This window comes from Symphalangus syndactylus, chromosome 10 (genome assembly GCF_028878055.3).
Source record: "Symphalangus syndactylus isolate Jambi chromosome 10, NHGRI_mSymSyn1-v2.1_pri, whole genome shotgun sequence".
NCBI classification, from domain to species: Eukaryota; Metazoa; Chordata; class Mammalia; order Primates; family Hylobatidae; genus Symphalangus; species Symphalangus syndactylus.
Genome location: NC_072432.2, coordinates 90,553,559 through 90,569,843, shown reverse-complemented (window position 1 = coordinate 90,569,843; position 16,285 = coordinate 90,553,559). Strand labels below are relative to the sequence as shown.

At 45.1% G+C, this 16,285-nt stretch overlaps 1 protein-coding gene across 5 annotated transcripts in view; it reads left to right on the top strand.

Annotated features, from left to right (window-relative positions):
• Positions 1-5,461: 5,461 nt before the first annotated feature.
• The window catches only part of SPATS2 (spermatogenesis associated serine rich 2), a 166,065-nt gene continuing 155,241 nt past the window's right edge, over positions 5,462-16,285 (top strand). For 2 of the 5 annotated variants that reach the window (XM_055295002.2, XM_063610565.1), the window contains exon 1: positions 5,851-6,186. The gene's annotated coding sequence lies outside the window, so the exon portion shown is untranslated. Of the gene's footprint in view, positions 5,601-5,850; positions 6,187-9,848; positions 9,912-16,285 lie in introns of those variants that run through there. The other 3 variants (XM_055295001.2, XM_063610564.1, XM_063610569.1) reach the window with 3 other exon arrangements.

The window sequence follows — 16,285 nt, the reverse complement described above, 5'->3', positions numbered from 1 at the left end:
CCTCAGCCTCCCGAGTAGCTGGGACTACAGGCACCCGCCACCACGCCTGGCTAATTTTTTGTATTTTTAGTAGAGATGAGGTTTCACTGTGTTAGCCAAGATGGTCTCGATCTCCTGACCTCGTGATCCACCCGCCTCAGCCTCCCAAAGTGCTGGGATTACAGGCGTGAGCCACCGCGCCCGGCCCCAAGTCTTCTCTTCTTAACTATACCAAAGCTGCTTGAGGGCAAGTGACTGTGTCTTCTCCTAATGTAAAGGGCAGGACATGTATTAAATGTGCAACCTAGGTAAATTATTGAACAATTTTGAGCTTCAGTTTCCTAATTTGGTACATGAGGACAATGATGCCTGCACCACACAATGTTCAGACAATCAAATGAGACAATGTGTAGAGAGTGCTTTATGAAGTATAAAACATTTGACAGAAGTGAGGCATACTAATTTTTTTAAAATGGTGACAGAATCTATAAATGAAAGATAATTAAAAAACTTAATAAAAGAACTTAGAGTATAGCAATATTAGTTACACATCTTACACACAGGACAAATTCACTAAATATCAAATTCAAGTCTTAATGAACCTGCAAGGCTCACATTGAACTGAATGTTTCACATCTGAGTTTTGGGTCCAGCATTGCCAACAATTTTGTGATGTAACACTTCAACATTTGATAGTTTAAGGCCTTTCCCAGCTTTAAATATCTCATACACACGTGAAAATTTGGGTATGTTAGCCTTGTCTTTGGGCCTCAGCTTTGTTATCTGTAAAATGGGAAATGCTGACCTAATCAAACCATTGTAATTGAACTTTATACAATGGATGTTCAAAGACACATTAATTCTGCAAAAAAGTCTTGGGGATGGGGATGGGAGTGGGAAGAGCTTCCTTGGGGAAAGCTGCACACTATATAGCCTGCTTACTTCAATATGAACAAAGCATGGTACCATATTAAATATTCTGGGAAATAAATAAACCAGTTTAACTTGATTTTAACCTGTGCTTCCCAAACTTATTTGGACATGGAATAGTTTTCTCAGATAACGTCTATTTAGTATCCCACGAAACGAATTTTCTGAGACACACTTTGGACTGCTAACATGAATATTCTTAGGTACTAGGGTTAGTATAGGCAAAAGGAAAAGTACAATCTTATCAGGTGTTCTCTACTGGTTTTTGTGCCTGTTGTCACTTGCAGCTTCAGTCAATGGAGACTTTAAAACATTATGTTTCTTAATTACAGTCATTGGTTATCAAGTCTCCAAGATAATAAGTTAAATTTCTGTGCCTCTCAGGCTATAGTTGGCCTCTTTTTCTTCCTAATAAAAACATGGAATCTGGCAATCAATTACTTAAGATACAAAATATCAACTCAAACCAAACAAAAACATTAAAGTTCTGAAGTCAAGGATCTATTTGAAAACATATCAAATTAGGTCAGGTTAATACCTGCAGAATGTATCTGCCAAGGTAAAGCTTATGTCATGATTTCTCTCTAATTCTAGTTCTGGCACTTGATCATTAAGTGCCAATGGGATAAATTAATGGGATAAATTAATTTCGTAAGGCTGAACAGAGACTAATGGATCTAATTTGAAAATGATCTTTTTCTTTTTTAACCCTTAACATCTATGCTAAACATTTCAGAAATTTGGTTTTGTGTTTTCTTCAGAGTAGGTCACAAATATTATATTTTGCGTTTATTGCAGCATTTATTTTCCTCCGAAATAATTTATACATGCACTTTGAACAATTTGCAATTATTTCAAGGCAGGTGACGATAAATGTTTTATTGTGAAGTAAAACATACACAGTAGGCTGGGCGCAGTGGCTCATGCTTGTAATCCCAGCACTTTGGGAGGCCGAGGCAGGTGGATCACCTGAGGTCGGGAGTTCGAGACCAGCCTGACCAACATGGAGAAACCCTGTCTCTACTGAAAATACAAAATTAGCCGGGCAGGGTGGCGCATGCCTGTAATCCTAGCTACTCGGGAGGCTGAGGCAGGAGAATCGCTTGAACCCGGGAGGTGGAGGTTGCGGTGAGCTGAGATCGTGCCATTGAACTCCAGCCTGGGCAACAAGAGTGAAACTCCATCTCAAAAAAAATACATAAATAAACATACACAGTAGAAAATGTATGTGCATTATAAAGAACAAAAATAGGCCGGGCCTGGTCAAACCTGTAATCTCAGCACTTTGAGAGGCTGAGGCGGTTGGATCTTCTAAGGTCAGGAGTTCGAGACCAGCCTGGCCAACATGGTAGAAACCCCATCTCTACTAAAAATACAAAAATTAGCTGGGCTTGGTGGCAGGTGCCCGTAATCCCAGCTACTCGGGATGTTGAGAGAGGATGATTGCTTGCACCCGGGAGGCAGATGTTGCAGTGAGCTGAGATTGGGTCATTGCATTCCAGCGTGGGCGACGAGAGCAAAACTCGGTCTTAAAAACAACAACAACAAAATTAATATTTGTAACCCAGGTCAAAAAATATTTTTGAAACATTTGTTCAGTGTCCCTCTAGAGAGGTTGAGTGCTGCGTGGAGAAAGGGCAAAGGTGGGCCATAAGTTGCAGTACCCCTTTTGCAAACCCCACTCAGCAAAACATATGCTAAAGCAACCTGCTCTCCTTGGAGGAGAGTTATTTTTTGAGTAAAATCCTTGTGAGGAGGTCATGTCTACTACCACCCCAGGGACTTAGCAAAATGTCCCTTCCAACCACACCCCGAACTTTCCCTTGGAGGAGACTTGTTAAATACAATATTCTCCATCTTGTTAGATTTCCAGTGATGTTTTAACAGCTCTCATACCCTAGGGTGCTCCTTAATCTACCTCCCTTCTCTTGGAGAAGGCTATCCACATATACAAAGTCTCTCCTGGTCAGGTGTAGTGGCTCATGCCTGTAATCCCAGTGCTTTGGGAAGCCCAGGAGGGAGGGTCATTTTAGGCCAGGAGTTCAAGACCAGCCTGGGCAATGTGGTCAGACACCGATCTCTACAAAAAATTAAAAAATTAGCTGGGTGTGGTGGCTGGCACCATAGTCCTAGCTACTTGGGAGGCCAACGGGGAGGATCCCTTGAGCCCAGGAATGCAAGGTTACAGTGAGCTATGATTGTGCCACTACACTCAAGCCTGGGCAACAGAGGGAGACCCTGTCTCCAAAACAAACAAAAAAGTCTCTCCTATTAGATCAGGGAATCTCTTGGGAGAGGCATCATGTCTTTCCCACAACAGACTACAACGTTAAGAATGGGAACTTTTTTTATTTGATAACGTCTCATTCTGTTGCCCAGGCTGGAGTGCAGTGGTGTGATCACAGCTCACTGCAATCTTGACCTCCTGGGCTCAAGGAATCTTCCTACCTCAGCCTCCTGGGCAGCTGGGACAACAAGCACAAGCCACCTCAGCCAGCTAATTTATTTTTTGTGGAGACAGGGTCTCCCTATGTTGCCCAGGCTAATCTCAGACCCCTGGGCTCAAGTGATCCACCTCAGCTCTCAAAGTTTTGGGATTACAGGCATGAGCCACCGAATCTGGCCAAGAATGGGGACTTTATTTTCCATCCAAAACACTTGTATTGGCTTTGCAGCAGCAACAGGCCCTATAATGAAGGCATTTCCTGAACTGAGTGACTTTTGGTGAGTGAAACCAGTCTTTGTGGAATAGGACGCAAGGCTCGCATCCCACACCTCATGATGAAGTTCTCCATTTACCAAGGTCATATCATCCTGTTCCTACTCTGTATAGGAAGGAACGGGAATTGTGGAAGAATTAGTCACTCATTCCTTTCTGTTCCTAAACCACTTTGTACTTTTCTGCTTCAACACTATGTTATTATAGTCATTTAATAACTTATATTTGTTTTTTTTGTAGAGATGGGGGATCTTGTTATGTTGCTCAGGCTGGTCTCAAACTCCTGGGCTCAAGCAATCCTCCCACCTTGGCCTCTCAAAGTGTTGGGATTACAGGCATAAGCTGCTGCAACTGGCCTATTTAATAACTTTATCCTCCTTTGCAACTGGATACTCTCCTTGGGGTAATGATTTTTTTATCCTTCTTTGTAAATGTCCGAATACCTAGAACAATACCCACCATCATTCAGTAGGTGCCAATTTAGTGAATGAAAAGAAAGCAGACATTTGGATAATTTGCTTTTATTTGAATTTTTGAATGAAGATGCAACAGTAAGGAACATACAGTCCAGTGCCCTACCTAGCTGGATGACTTAGTCTTCTGCTTATCTAGATCAGTAAATTATATGGTTGGAGTAGATGAGGCATTATTAACCAGAGGTCATTGGACTCCAGGGGATTTTTGAACCCTTACCTCAAACAAAGTTAAAAACCACAACGATCAGATGGCTTGGCAAAGCTCTACTATACGACTCAGTTACATGTACTGTGATTGCAATAACATACGTGGAAACCAAAATGACATGTGCCTATGGTGTCTAGCTATACACTGACACACTCTCCAACTTGTTGGTGTCTTTTCAGAGCCCCTTTGCTTGGCCTCAAAAGGTAAGATGAGGACAAATCCTAATAAATTTTTTTTTTTTTTTTTTTTGAGATGGAGGGTGGAGTGCAGTGGTGCAATCCCGGCCCACTGCAACCTCCGCCTCCTAGGTTCAGGTTATTCTCCTGCCTCAGCTTCCCGAGTTAGCTGAGATTACAGGCGTGTGCCACCACATCCGGTTAATTTTTGTATTTTTAGTAGAGACGGGGTTTCACTGTTAGCCAGGCTGGTCTCGAACTCCTGACCTCAAGTGATCCACCCTCCTCGGCCTCTCAAAGTGCTGGGATTACAGACGTGAGCCACCGCAACCGGCCCCAAATTCTAATAAATATTTTCAATGCTGACTGTCTAAATCCCTCTGGCCCCTCTTAATAGACCCCTGACCAGTCGACAGTGAGGTGAGTGCTTCATGCATGCAGAAAGGTGCACAAATACTAGTTAGTTCCAGCACCAGGGAGGTTGGGAGTCTGGCGTCGAAGACAGAGTAACAGAAAAGATTCGAAGGGCGGCGGGATCGACAACCGCCCCGTAGAGGGGCTATGCTGACAGTTGGGTAGTTTAGAAACCCGACTGACGAGAAACTGACTTGGGGAGCGTGTCGGGCGGACATCGCCAGGGCAGAGAACCCCCATCAGCTCCCGAGGTCATTCTTCCCGCGTCCCCACCGGCCTCTGCGCACTATCAGGAGGCAGAGCGACCGCGCGGTCCGGAGGCCCCCGCGTTTCCCGCCGTTGGCGACTCTGAAATTGCCTTTTGGAACAAAACTTGGGCCGGGAAGGAGGCGAAGGGGAAAGCGGTGTGAAGTCCTCGGTACGGAAGAGTGAACGGTGCTGTACGGGGAGGCGCGAGAGAAAGCTTCCCGACCCGGACATTGAGCAAAAGCCGCGCTCTCGACTCCCCTCGCAGCGCCCGCGTTCGGCCACCTCCGGGGGAGTTTCGGCTCTTTCCGTCAGTTCAGCTGGGGCCCTCCATTCCCGGCGCGCGCTGGGTACGAGCTGTGCTGCACGCGGACGCGAGCTCGAGTCCCACCCGTTTTTCCCTTCCATCTAGTTTGTCCCCGACCCGCTCCCCGAGTCTCTTCCCTTCCCCGGTAATTCCCAGTCTCCGGTGGCGCGCGAGCCTGCGGACGGTGCGAGACGCGAGGGACCAGGCCCCGAGAAGAGCGGTAACCCGACCGGTCGGAGCCCGCCTCTCGCCGCCCCGCGCCTCTCCCCGATCCTCTCGGTCCTCGGTGCGCGGGCCGTCTCGCCGCTCGAGCCGCGCTCGCGCACCCGTTGGCTGCCACAGCCTCGAGGTTGGCGCGCCGGATTCGCGCCGGCGCGAGTACGCGCCCTGAGCTCCGGCTGGCTGGCTGGCGCGCACGCGCCCGAGAGAGCTCCGGGGCGGAGCGAGCCGCTGCCCCGGCGAGGGTCGGGGTGATCTGCTGGAGCTCCGGCCGCAGCCTGCAGTCCGGCCCAGGAGAGAAGCGGGGAGGCGGCGGTGGGGGCAGGGAGGCGGCGGTGGGGGCGGGGCGGCGTCCAGCTCTGAGAGAGCTGGGGGAGGAGCGCGGCGGCGACGGCGGCGGTGGCTCCAGAAGGGGAGGCGGAGGATTTTCTTTCCTCTTCTCAGACCCGAGAGCGTCCGGGACGCGGAGCCCGGAGCTGGTGCGACGAGGCGATTGCGGGGGCCCGGGCTAGGTGAGACTGAGGGTGCTGGGTGGCGGGGTTGGCGGGGGCTCAGAGGGGCGCCGAGGTGCGGGGAGCGGGTTGAGGGAGGAAAAAGGGGGAGGGGGTAGTTGGGGGCGGGGGGACGGGAAGGAGGGGGACGTGAGCCCTTAGAGGCCCGAAGTGCCCAGAGGGTAGAAGGTTCCTGGGGTATGTGGGGCGGGTGAAACACCCGCGTCCGAGTTGGGGAGTTTCCAGTTGGGAGGCCGGGGAAACAATGGAGTGTGGGGGGGACTCTGGCGTGAGCGTGTGTGGGGTGTTGGATTTTAAGAAACAACGAGCGAGATAGAATGAAAGAATAGGATCATTTGGGATGAGAAGTACAATGAATTGGGAATGCAGTGGGGATGCCTAAGGTCACCTCCGTGGGTGTGCGAGGTCCTTAGCATTCGGGGGCAATAATGAGATTTGAAAATAAGGGATAGAAGGGCGTTCTTGGAATTGAAGGGGGAGACGGAATGGAAAATAAGGCGAAGAGAGGCAGAGACATAAAATAGATGTGGTTAGGACTTGGATTAAAGCAGAAAGGTAGATTCAGTCAGTTTTGGACTAGAGTGATATTTTTCTCATAATTCATCCAGAATGATTAGGTTCTTTTAGAAAGTGGATCTTTCTCAAGCTTGTCCCTCTGCTAAGGAGTACAAGCCGTTCTTTAAATAATTTGATTATCGCTTGTCCATTTTATTGATAAAACATGCCTGTGATATTTACTTCCCCTCTGTTTAGCAGGCTACTGTACGTAATTTACCTATGGTTAATGAAGCAGGAGAGGACAGATCACCAAAAATATCTTGCTTTGAGTTAGGTCAGTGATAATGCAGAGTTCAGTGTTTTGGAGAGACCCAAAAGCTTGGTTGGTTGTTTTCAGTTTGACCAAAAGGTGATGGATAAAATTAAGTTATCTGTACTTTGTTAGAATTGCAATTTCTCACTGAGAAATGTTCATGTACCATCTGCTACTGGTTTTATGTTTGTAGGAGAGAGTTGGGGTTCTGCCTTAAATTATTTCTTGATGTTAACTTCAAATACTCAGGCTGCCTCATACCTTCCGGTTTCAATTAAGGTGATTTGGGAATATTGTGGAAAAGTATCTCTGGGATTATGATCTTTGCATTTCCTTAATATTTGGATTTCCAGACCAAATTTGTGATTGTACTAGATAGAAAATTGCTGATTTTGAAATTGTAATGACCATTGTGTGCTCATAAATAGTCCATGTTAAGCCTTTTATTTGTTGGGCATTAAGTTTTGCTGACTCATCTAAGATTTATGGACATTAATCAGTTTATATTTCTCAGCTAGGTCTTGGATGGTAGCATTTAGGTTACTTTACAAAGGTCCAAAAATAATGATTTAAATTGTCACTTTTCTTAGATGTTATGAAAATTGAACAAAGCGAAAAGTGTGGGCAGTGTTCTCATTAGTGACAATGTGCCTTTTTTTTTTTTGAAATGGAGTCTTACTCTGTTGCCCAGGCTACAGTGCAGTGGCGTGATCTCAGCTCACTGCAACCTCCATCTTCCGGGTTCAGGCGACCCCAGCCTCCCGAGTAGCTGGGATTACAGGTGCCTGCCATCGCGCCCGGCTAATTTTTGTATTTTTAGTGGAGACGGGGGTTTTGCCATCTTGGCCAGGCTGGTCTTGAACTCTTGACCTCTTGATCCATCTGACTTGGCCTCCCAAAGTGTTGGGATTACAGGCGTGAGCCACCGCGGCCTAATGTGCCTCTTTTTTAATTGACCTCTTTCAGTGGGCTAGTCAAGGTGCTCAGATTTTTTTGTATGTATTATCTCATTTAATCCTCACAATTATTTCATATTTTGTAAATTAAGAGGTTAAATAATTTACTAAGGTCACAGAGCTAGTAAATAACAAAGCTTTATTCAGACCTAGCTGTATCGGATGCCTTTTTTAAAATCTTCACTGCCTGCTTGCCGTTTCTGCTTCACCCTCACCTTGGTTATAGTAAAGCAACATGAACTGGTTGAAACCTGGGTCTGATAACTGTGATTTAGATGAAGATTAAGTTAGTAGGCTGTAGCCTACTCTGTAGAGTTCATTGAAGGTTTACTGCTCCTGTGATTTAACAAAGCTCTAGGATCCTGATAAATAGGGCTAAAAACATCTTTTTGCTTAGGATTTGTCCTGCGACCACACCTAGTTGTCTGTTTAGTCTTGTACTGCTGAGGTACTGTGCATACGTGGCACTCTTACTTACAGAAGTCAGGACAGCCAGTTGTGGAGCCAAAACCAATTAACCCTGGAAAACAATTGAAAACTGCTCAGTACTCAGGTGCCCTCCAAGCACCTGTTGAGCCCACAATTGGTACTAGCATTATCTCTAAATATAGATAGGATCCTGTTAGAAACCAGGAGTGAAACAGCTAGAACTGAGGGAAACAGCCAGGGCCTGAGGGAGGAGCCACAGGTCATGGCCAAAACATGAGCATAGCCCCTGGAGGCTGATCAGGCTAAGACAGGAGGGAATTTTCATTTGTTGAGCATTTATGTATTCCAGGCACTGAACTTAGTGTACATTATTACCTTATCTGTTAGTTGTAAGTATTATCCTCATTTTTCAGATGAGGCTCAGAAGGGCTAAAAGCTCTTACACAAAGTCACTTTATAATGTCAGCGAAGAAAGTTTGTGTATACTATTCTAAAAATTGCTGCTTTCAGTTTCCCATTAAAGCTGGGAACTGAAAGTCACTTTCAGATCTACCTGGCTTCTCATGTGTGTAACTGATTATTTCAGTCTTGCTGCTTTCATTGGAAACTGGAAGGAAAAGCTTGTATTTTTTGGAAGTAATTGTTAGGAAGTACAGTCCATTCATTATATTACCAAATGACCTGTAGAATATAATTCAGCTTCCTCAGTTGCTTAGTGTGTATCTGCAGCAACATGAAAACAGCACGTCCATCCCTTCTTTTCTGGGATCTTCACTTTCAACGAAGTCACCTAGACTCTGGAGGATGACAGTGAAGCTTGCCTGTTACAGACTCTTCCACTTTTCTCAATATGTTTTTGCCACAAATGTTTGACAGTTGTTCTTGGTTATTTATTTATTTTTTAGAGACAGGATCTCGCTATGTTGCCCAGTCTGGCCTCAAACTCCTGGGCTTAAAAGATCTTCCTGCCTCAGCTTCCGGAGTAGCTGGTATTGGCTAGTTTGTTTACTCCTCCCCCAACCTCCTCCCACCTGCCCAGAAAGGATCTCACTCTGTCGCCCAGGCTGGAGTGCAGTGGTACAATCATGGCTCACTGTTTGACCATGCCCAGCTAACTTTTGTATTTTTTTGTAGAGTCGGGGTTTCGCTGTGTTGCCCAGGCTGGTCCCCAACTCTTGGGCTCAAGCAATCCACCCGCCTTGACCTCCCAAAGTGTTGGGATTATAGCATGAGCCACCTCACCTGGCCTTTTTGTTTACTTAAAAGAAAAAATTATTGTGGTAAACTATACATAACAAAAAATTTATCATTTTAACCATTTTTAAGTGTATGGATCAGTGGCATTAAGTACGTTCACATTGCTGTGCAACCATCACCGCCATCCATCTTGGGAACTTTTTTATTTTCCCAGACTGAAGCTCTGCACCTATTAAACAGTAATTCCTTGTTTCTGTTTCTCTACCCAGCTGCTGGCCACCAATATTCTACTTTCTGTCTCTATGAATGTGACTACCCTGGGTACCTCATATGTAAGTGGAAGCATACAATATTTACTTTTTTTGTGTCTGGTGTGTACCACTTAGCATATCTTCACAATTCATCCATGTTGTAGCATATGTCAGAATCTCATTCCTTTTTAAGGCTGAATAATATTCCGTTGTATGTACACACCACATTTTGTTTATCCATTCATTCCCAATGGACATTTGGGTTCCTTCCACCTTTTGGCTGTTGTGAATAATGGTGCTGTGAATTTTGGTGTACAAATACTTGTTCGAGTCCCTCTGTATTGGTCCATTCTCATATTGCTGTAAAGAAATACCTGAGACTGGGTAATTTATAAAGAAAAGAGGTTGAATTGGCTCATGGTTCTGCAGGCTGTACAGGAAGCATAGCAGCTTCTGGGGAGGCCTCAGGAAACTTATGATCATGGCAGGAGGCAAAGGGAAAGCAGCATGTCTAGGTGGCCGGAGCAGGAGGAAGAGAGAGAGGTGGGGGGAAGTGCTACACACGTTTAAACAACTAGATCTTGTGAGAACAACCCCAGGGGACTGGTACTAACCCACTCATGAGAAACCACCCCCATGTTCCAGTCACCTCCCACCAGGCCCCACCTTCAATACTGGGGATTACAATTTGACGTGAGATTTGGTGGGGACACAGATCCAAACTATATCGCCCTCCTTTCAGTTTTTTTTTTTTTTCTATTTACACAGAAGTAGAATTGCTGGATCCTATGGTAATTCTATGTTTAGTTTTTTGAGTAGGCTTGGTTACTTTTATTTTTTATTTGTTTTTTTGGAGACAGTCTTGTTCTGTCACCCAGGCTGGAGTGCAGTGGCACGATCTCAGTTCACTGCAACCTCTGCCTCCTGGGTTTAAGCGATTTTCCTGCCTCAGCCTCCAAGTAGCTGAGACTACAGGCACGTACCACCACACCTGGCTAATTTTTGTATTTTTAGTAGTTTCGCCATTTTGGCCAGGCTAATCTGGAACTCCTGGCCTCAAGTGATCCACCCGCCTCAGCCTCTCAAAGTGCTGAGATTACATGCGTGAACCACCGTGGCCTGCTGAGGCTTGGTTACTTTTAAGCAGTGATTTTATCATACGCTACCTGAAGGTAGCACTTGATGATGCTTTCTCTATTGACTTTTTCTGTATTGCTGGCAGGACGCTTAGGGTGGAAATGATTCAGAAGGAAATGTTTTACCCCGTTTTCATGTATCCAGTTTGGAAGGAACCATTTGTTATACACAGTTCTTTCCAGTTATGTGCAAATATGGATGATTGTCTTAAGAATGCTCTATATGTTATGTAAAATGTGTCAACATTTTTAGTATACTTTGCTGCCTCTGATTGAAATTTAGGGTACTTTTTTCATTTAAACATGTTTTACATGTGTGAGCTGCTGCTTACTGCTTACCTTCTGTATCTTCCTGCATTCATTAAAAAAAAATTTTAGCGTCTGCTGTATGCTTTAAATATTTCAAGCAGATACCTGGAATACATAGACAGAATAGAAAGTAAAATTGGTTGAAGTCATTTGGCTCCATTTTCTCTCCCTCCGTATACAGTATGCAAGCTGTAACATAATAACCAAATATAATAGGTTGAAATAGCTGCAGTGAACTGTCTCTTAGGATGAGCCTAGCCTCTCATTTCATTTTCTGGTGTGTGTGTGTGTGTGTGTGTGTGTGTGTGTGTGTGTGTGTGTGATGGAGTTTTGCTTTTGTCGCCCAGGCTGGAGTGCAATGGCGTGATCTCAGCTCACCACAACCTCTGCCTCCCGGGTTCAAGCAATTCTCCTGCCTCAGCCTCCTGAGTAGCTGGGATTACAGGCAAGTGCCACCACACCCAGCTACTTTTTTGTATTTTTAGTAGAGAGGATTTCTTCATGTTGGTCAGGGTGGTCTTGAATTCCTGACCTCAGGTGATCCACCCACCTCGGCCTCCCAAAGGGCTGGGATTACAGGCGTGAGCCACTGCGCCCAGCCTCACATTGCATTTTCTAAATGTTACATGGAGGTTAATTATCCCTGCATCTTGCTTCATGATATTATTGGGTGACGTAGTTACTTCAGGCTCATATGCCGTTTTCTGGGGGCCTTATAGGAGACTTTGTGAGCCCACACTTACTTTGGAGGTGGTCTGTCTGAAACCCAGTCCAATTGCCATTCAGTTGAATTGATTCTGAAATATTTCTAAAGATTTGACATTTATTGGGGGTTGGGCATGGTGGGAGGCCACTTTGACCTCAGTCCTAGCACTTTGAGAGTCCAAGGTGGGCGGATTGCTTCAGACCAGGAGTTAGAGACCAGCTTGGGCAACATAGCGAGACCCTGTCTCTACAAACGATTAAAAAATTAGAGCTGGACATGGTGGCTCATGCCTGTAATCCCAGCACTTTGGGAGACCAAGGTGGGCGGATCACGAGGTCAGGAGTTCTAGACCTGCCTGGTCAATATGGTGAAACCCTGTCTCTACTAAAAATACAAAAATTGGCCGAGCGTGGTGGCATGCACCTGTAGTCCCAGCTACTCGGGAGGCTATGGCAGAAGAATTGCTTGAACCCAGGAGGCAGAGATTGCAGTGAGCCAAGATCGTGCCACTGCACTCCAGCCTGGGCGATAGCACGAGATTCCATCTCTAAATAAATAAATAAATTAGCTGGTCGTAGTGGCTGGCGTCTGTAGTCATAGCCATTCTGGGGAGGCTGGGGCAAAAGGATTGCTTGAGCCCAAGAGTTTGAGATTGTAGTGAGCTATGATCATGTCACTGCACTCCAACTTAAACAACAGAGACCCTGTCTTTAAACAATAAAAAAAATTTGAAGTTTATAAGTATGTTATTGTTTTTTAATTTTTATTTTTTTGGAGACAGGGTCTTGCTCTGTCACCCAGGCTGGAGTGCAGTGGTGCCATCATAGTTCACTGCATCCTTGAACTCCTTGAACTCAAGTGATTCTATCACCTCAGCCTCAGTAGCTAGGACTACAGGCACACACCATGGCACTCAGCTAGTTTTAAAATTTTTTGTAGAGACAGGGTCTTGCTTTGTTGCCCAGGCTGGTCTTGAACTTCTGGGTTCAAGCGATCCTCCTGCCTTGGCCTTCCGAAGTGCTGGGATTACAGGTGTGAGCCACAGTGCCCAGCTCACTTTATTATCTTTAGTCACTGGATATTAAGGATAGGCCAGAGGCCAGCATTTACTCTCCCATGTTCACATCTACCATGGCAGCCTATAGGAATGGGTTCCTGAAATATATGCCATCTTCTGTACAGATTCTTCAGTAGTTGCAGGCCCTTGAAACATTCTGCAGGGTCTGAGGATATAGACGTTACTTAAAGGTAACTTCTGCAGCCATTGTCCTATGACTAATTTGTGATTAAGACATAAGTTGAAGGCTGGGCGTGGTGGCTCACGACTGTAATCCCAGCACTTTGGGAGGCCGAGGCGGGCAGATCACTTGAGGTCAGGAGTTCAAGACCAGCCTGGCCAACATGGCGAAACCTCATCTCTACTAAAAATACAAAAATTAGCCGGGTGTGTTGGTGCATGCCTGTAATCCCAGTTACTCAGGAGGCTGAGGCAGGAGAATCACTTGAACCTGGCAGGCGGAGGTTGCAGTGAGTCGAGATTGTGCCACTGTATTCCAGCCTGGGAAACAGCGAGGATCTGTCTCAAAAAAAAAAAAAAAAAAAAAGACATAGGTTGATTGGAGGTTTTGGGGGATCTCCAAGGGTTACACAGGGATTCTTATCAGTCCAAATCTTATAATAAATAACAACCTTGGATTGCTGGTAAGAAGGATGATCTTTACATTACTTAATTAGCAAGATGTATGATTACTAGTTGTGGAGTGTGTGTGTGTGTGTGTGTGTGTGTGGTGGTAGTGGTCTTTAGAATTTGCTAAAGGGTATTAGGACGGAGGAGAAGGATGTTTGTGATGACACCATTATATGATTGTGAATGAGCCAGAATAGGTAAGTAAATATCTTTTGTAATTGAAGTTGCTGCCAATGATACTACTTCTTACTGACCTGGATAGGACTGAAAAGACCAATTTGTAAAAGCTGCAGTCTTTCCTATTTTAAATAACTTGCCTTTGTTTTAAGGCTACCCTCTGTAGTTGAGCAGTACTTTTCCTTACATGATCCACTTGGTCTGTGATCATAGCACGTCAGCGTGGGTAGCCCACTGCTGGCTCTTCCTGGCCTACTGTTAAAAATGATTCAAAATGTACATTAGTGTGTGGCAGAAGTGACTCTTCTGCTTACCTTGTTTGGATATCTAGTTACATTTTTATAGTAAATTGTTCTTGTAATCTACCTGCATGTCCTGCAGGAGCCCTTTGTATAGCATGCCTTCATAAGAAGCTTTGTGACATGTGAGGAAAACAGTGAAACTCATCTGTAACTAATGTAATGACGGGAAGTTAAAGTATTGTAGCTGAATGGTAGGTGGGGCATAACACTGCAGATGAAGCCAGCCATGTAGCTTAAACTTTTTTTTTTTGAGACAGGGTCTTGTTCTGTCTCCTAGGCTGGAGTGCAGTGGCACAATCTTGGCTCACTGCAACCTCCGCCTCCCTGGGCTTAAGTGATGCTCCTGCCTCAGCCTCCCAAGTAGCTGGGAATGCAGGTGCTCACCATCTGGTACTGCTAATTTTTAAATAGAGACAGGGTCCAGGCTGGTCTCAAACTCCTGGCCTCAAATGATCCTTCTGTCTCGGCCTCCCAAAATGCTTGGATTACAGGCATGAGCCACTGCACCTGGCCTGATTTTTTTTTTTTTTTTTTCGAGATGGAGTTTTGCTCTGTCGCCCATGCTGGAGTGCAGTGGCGCAATCTTGGCTCACTGCAACCTCTGCCTCCCAGGTTCAAGTGATTCTGCTGCCTCAGCCTCCCAAGTAGCTGGGATAACAGGTGCCCGCCACCACACCCAGCTAATTTTTTGTATTTTTAGTAGAGACGGGGTTTCACCTTGTTGACCAGGCTGGTCTTGAACTCCTGACCTCAGGTGATCCGCCTGCCTCGGCCTCCCAAAGTGCTAGGATTACAGGCGTGAGCCACCACGCCTGCCCCTGATTTTTTTTAAGTAAGGGTCTTGCTCCGTCACTCAAGTTGGAGTGCAGTGATGTGATCATGGCTCATTGCAGCCTCCAAATCCTGGGCTCAAGTGATCCTCCCCCGTCAGTCTCCCTAGTAGCTGGGAGTATAGGCTCGTGCCACCATGCTCTACTAATTTTTAAATTTTTTATAGAGACAGGGTCTCGCTATGTTTCCTAGGCAGTCTTGAATTCCTGGCCTCAAGGAGTCCATCGGCTTTGGCCTCTCAAAGTGCTGAGATTACAGGTGTGAACCATTGCACCTGGCCGGTGTTTTGTTAATCTTTTTTTTTGAGACGGAGTCTCACTCTGTCGCCCAGGCTGGAGTGCAGTGGTGTGATCTTGGCTCCACTGCAACCTCTGCTGCCCGAATTCAAGCAATTCTCCTGCCTCAGCCTCCTGAGTAGCTGGGATTACAGGCTCCTGCCACTGTGCCTGGCTAATTTTTGTATTTTCAGTAGAGACGGGTTTCACCATCTTGGCCAGGTTGGTCTTGAACTCCTGACCTCGTGATCCACCTGCCTCGGTTTCCCAAAGTGCTGGGATTACAGGCATGAGCCACCGCACCCAGCCCAGTGTTTTGTTAATCTTATCAGCACACAGGAGGTTTTCTTTCTTCTTCTTTTTTTTGTTCATCTAGAATATACACACTGAATACACTAGGTTTGTTGAGATGGCTGTCTAATTTCTTAAGTTGATAATGCTTTAAACAAGGCTTAGTTGGTTAATCTTTTTCACCTCTGTTATTACTCAAAGGTTGTATTGTATCTAGGAATTTTAAAAGTTGATATTTGGCATTTGTCATTAGCCTACCAGTCCATAATGTTATGATGATTCTATAAATTAGACTATAGGATATTATTATATGATATTATTGTAATTTGGGAGCACAGGGAACAATGCGTAACGACTACTAAATGTGTGTTTGGTCTCTAGCCTGATGAAAAAGCTTCTGAAAAAAGGAAGGATATTTGGTACTTTCATCCTGATTACTTGTTACCTGAAATCTTAACATTTTAGCAAGATTAAGTAGAATTATATTCAATTTTTATATGATTACATTTTTCAATGGGCAGTAAACCTGAGAACACATCATCCTTTCACACTGTACTGGCTAATTATTTCCATTGTAAAATAGCCCCAAGTATATTATTAACCTTTTTGGCAGCTGAAGTTTCTGATGCCTGAAATGTTTGTATGTACTGAATGGCGTTAGTTATGATCAGGCCAGTGTTGATAGTATTATTCTATATATAATATGATCAGGCCAATATTGATAGTATAGTTATTTCTATG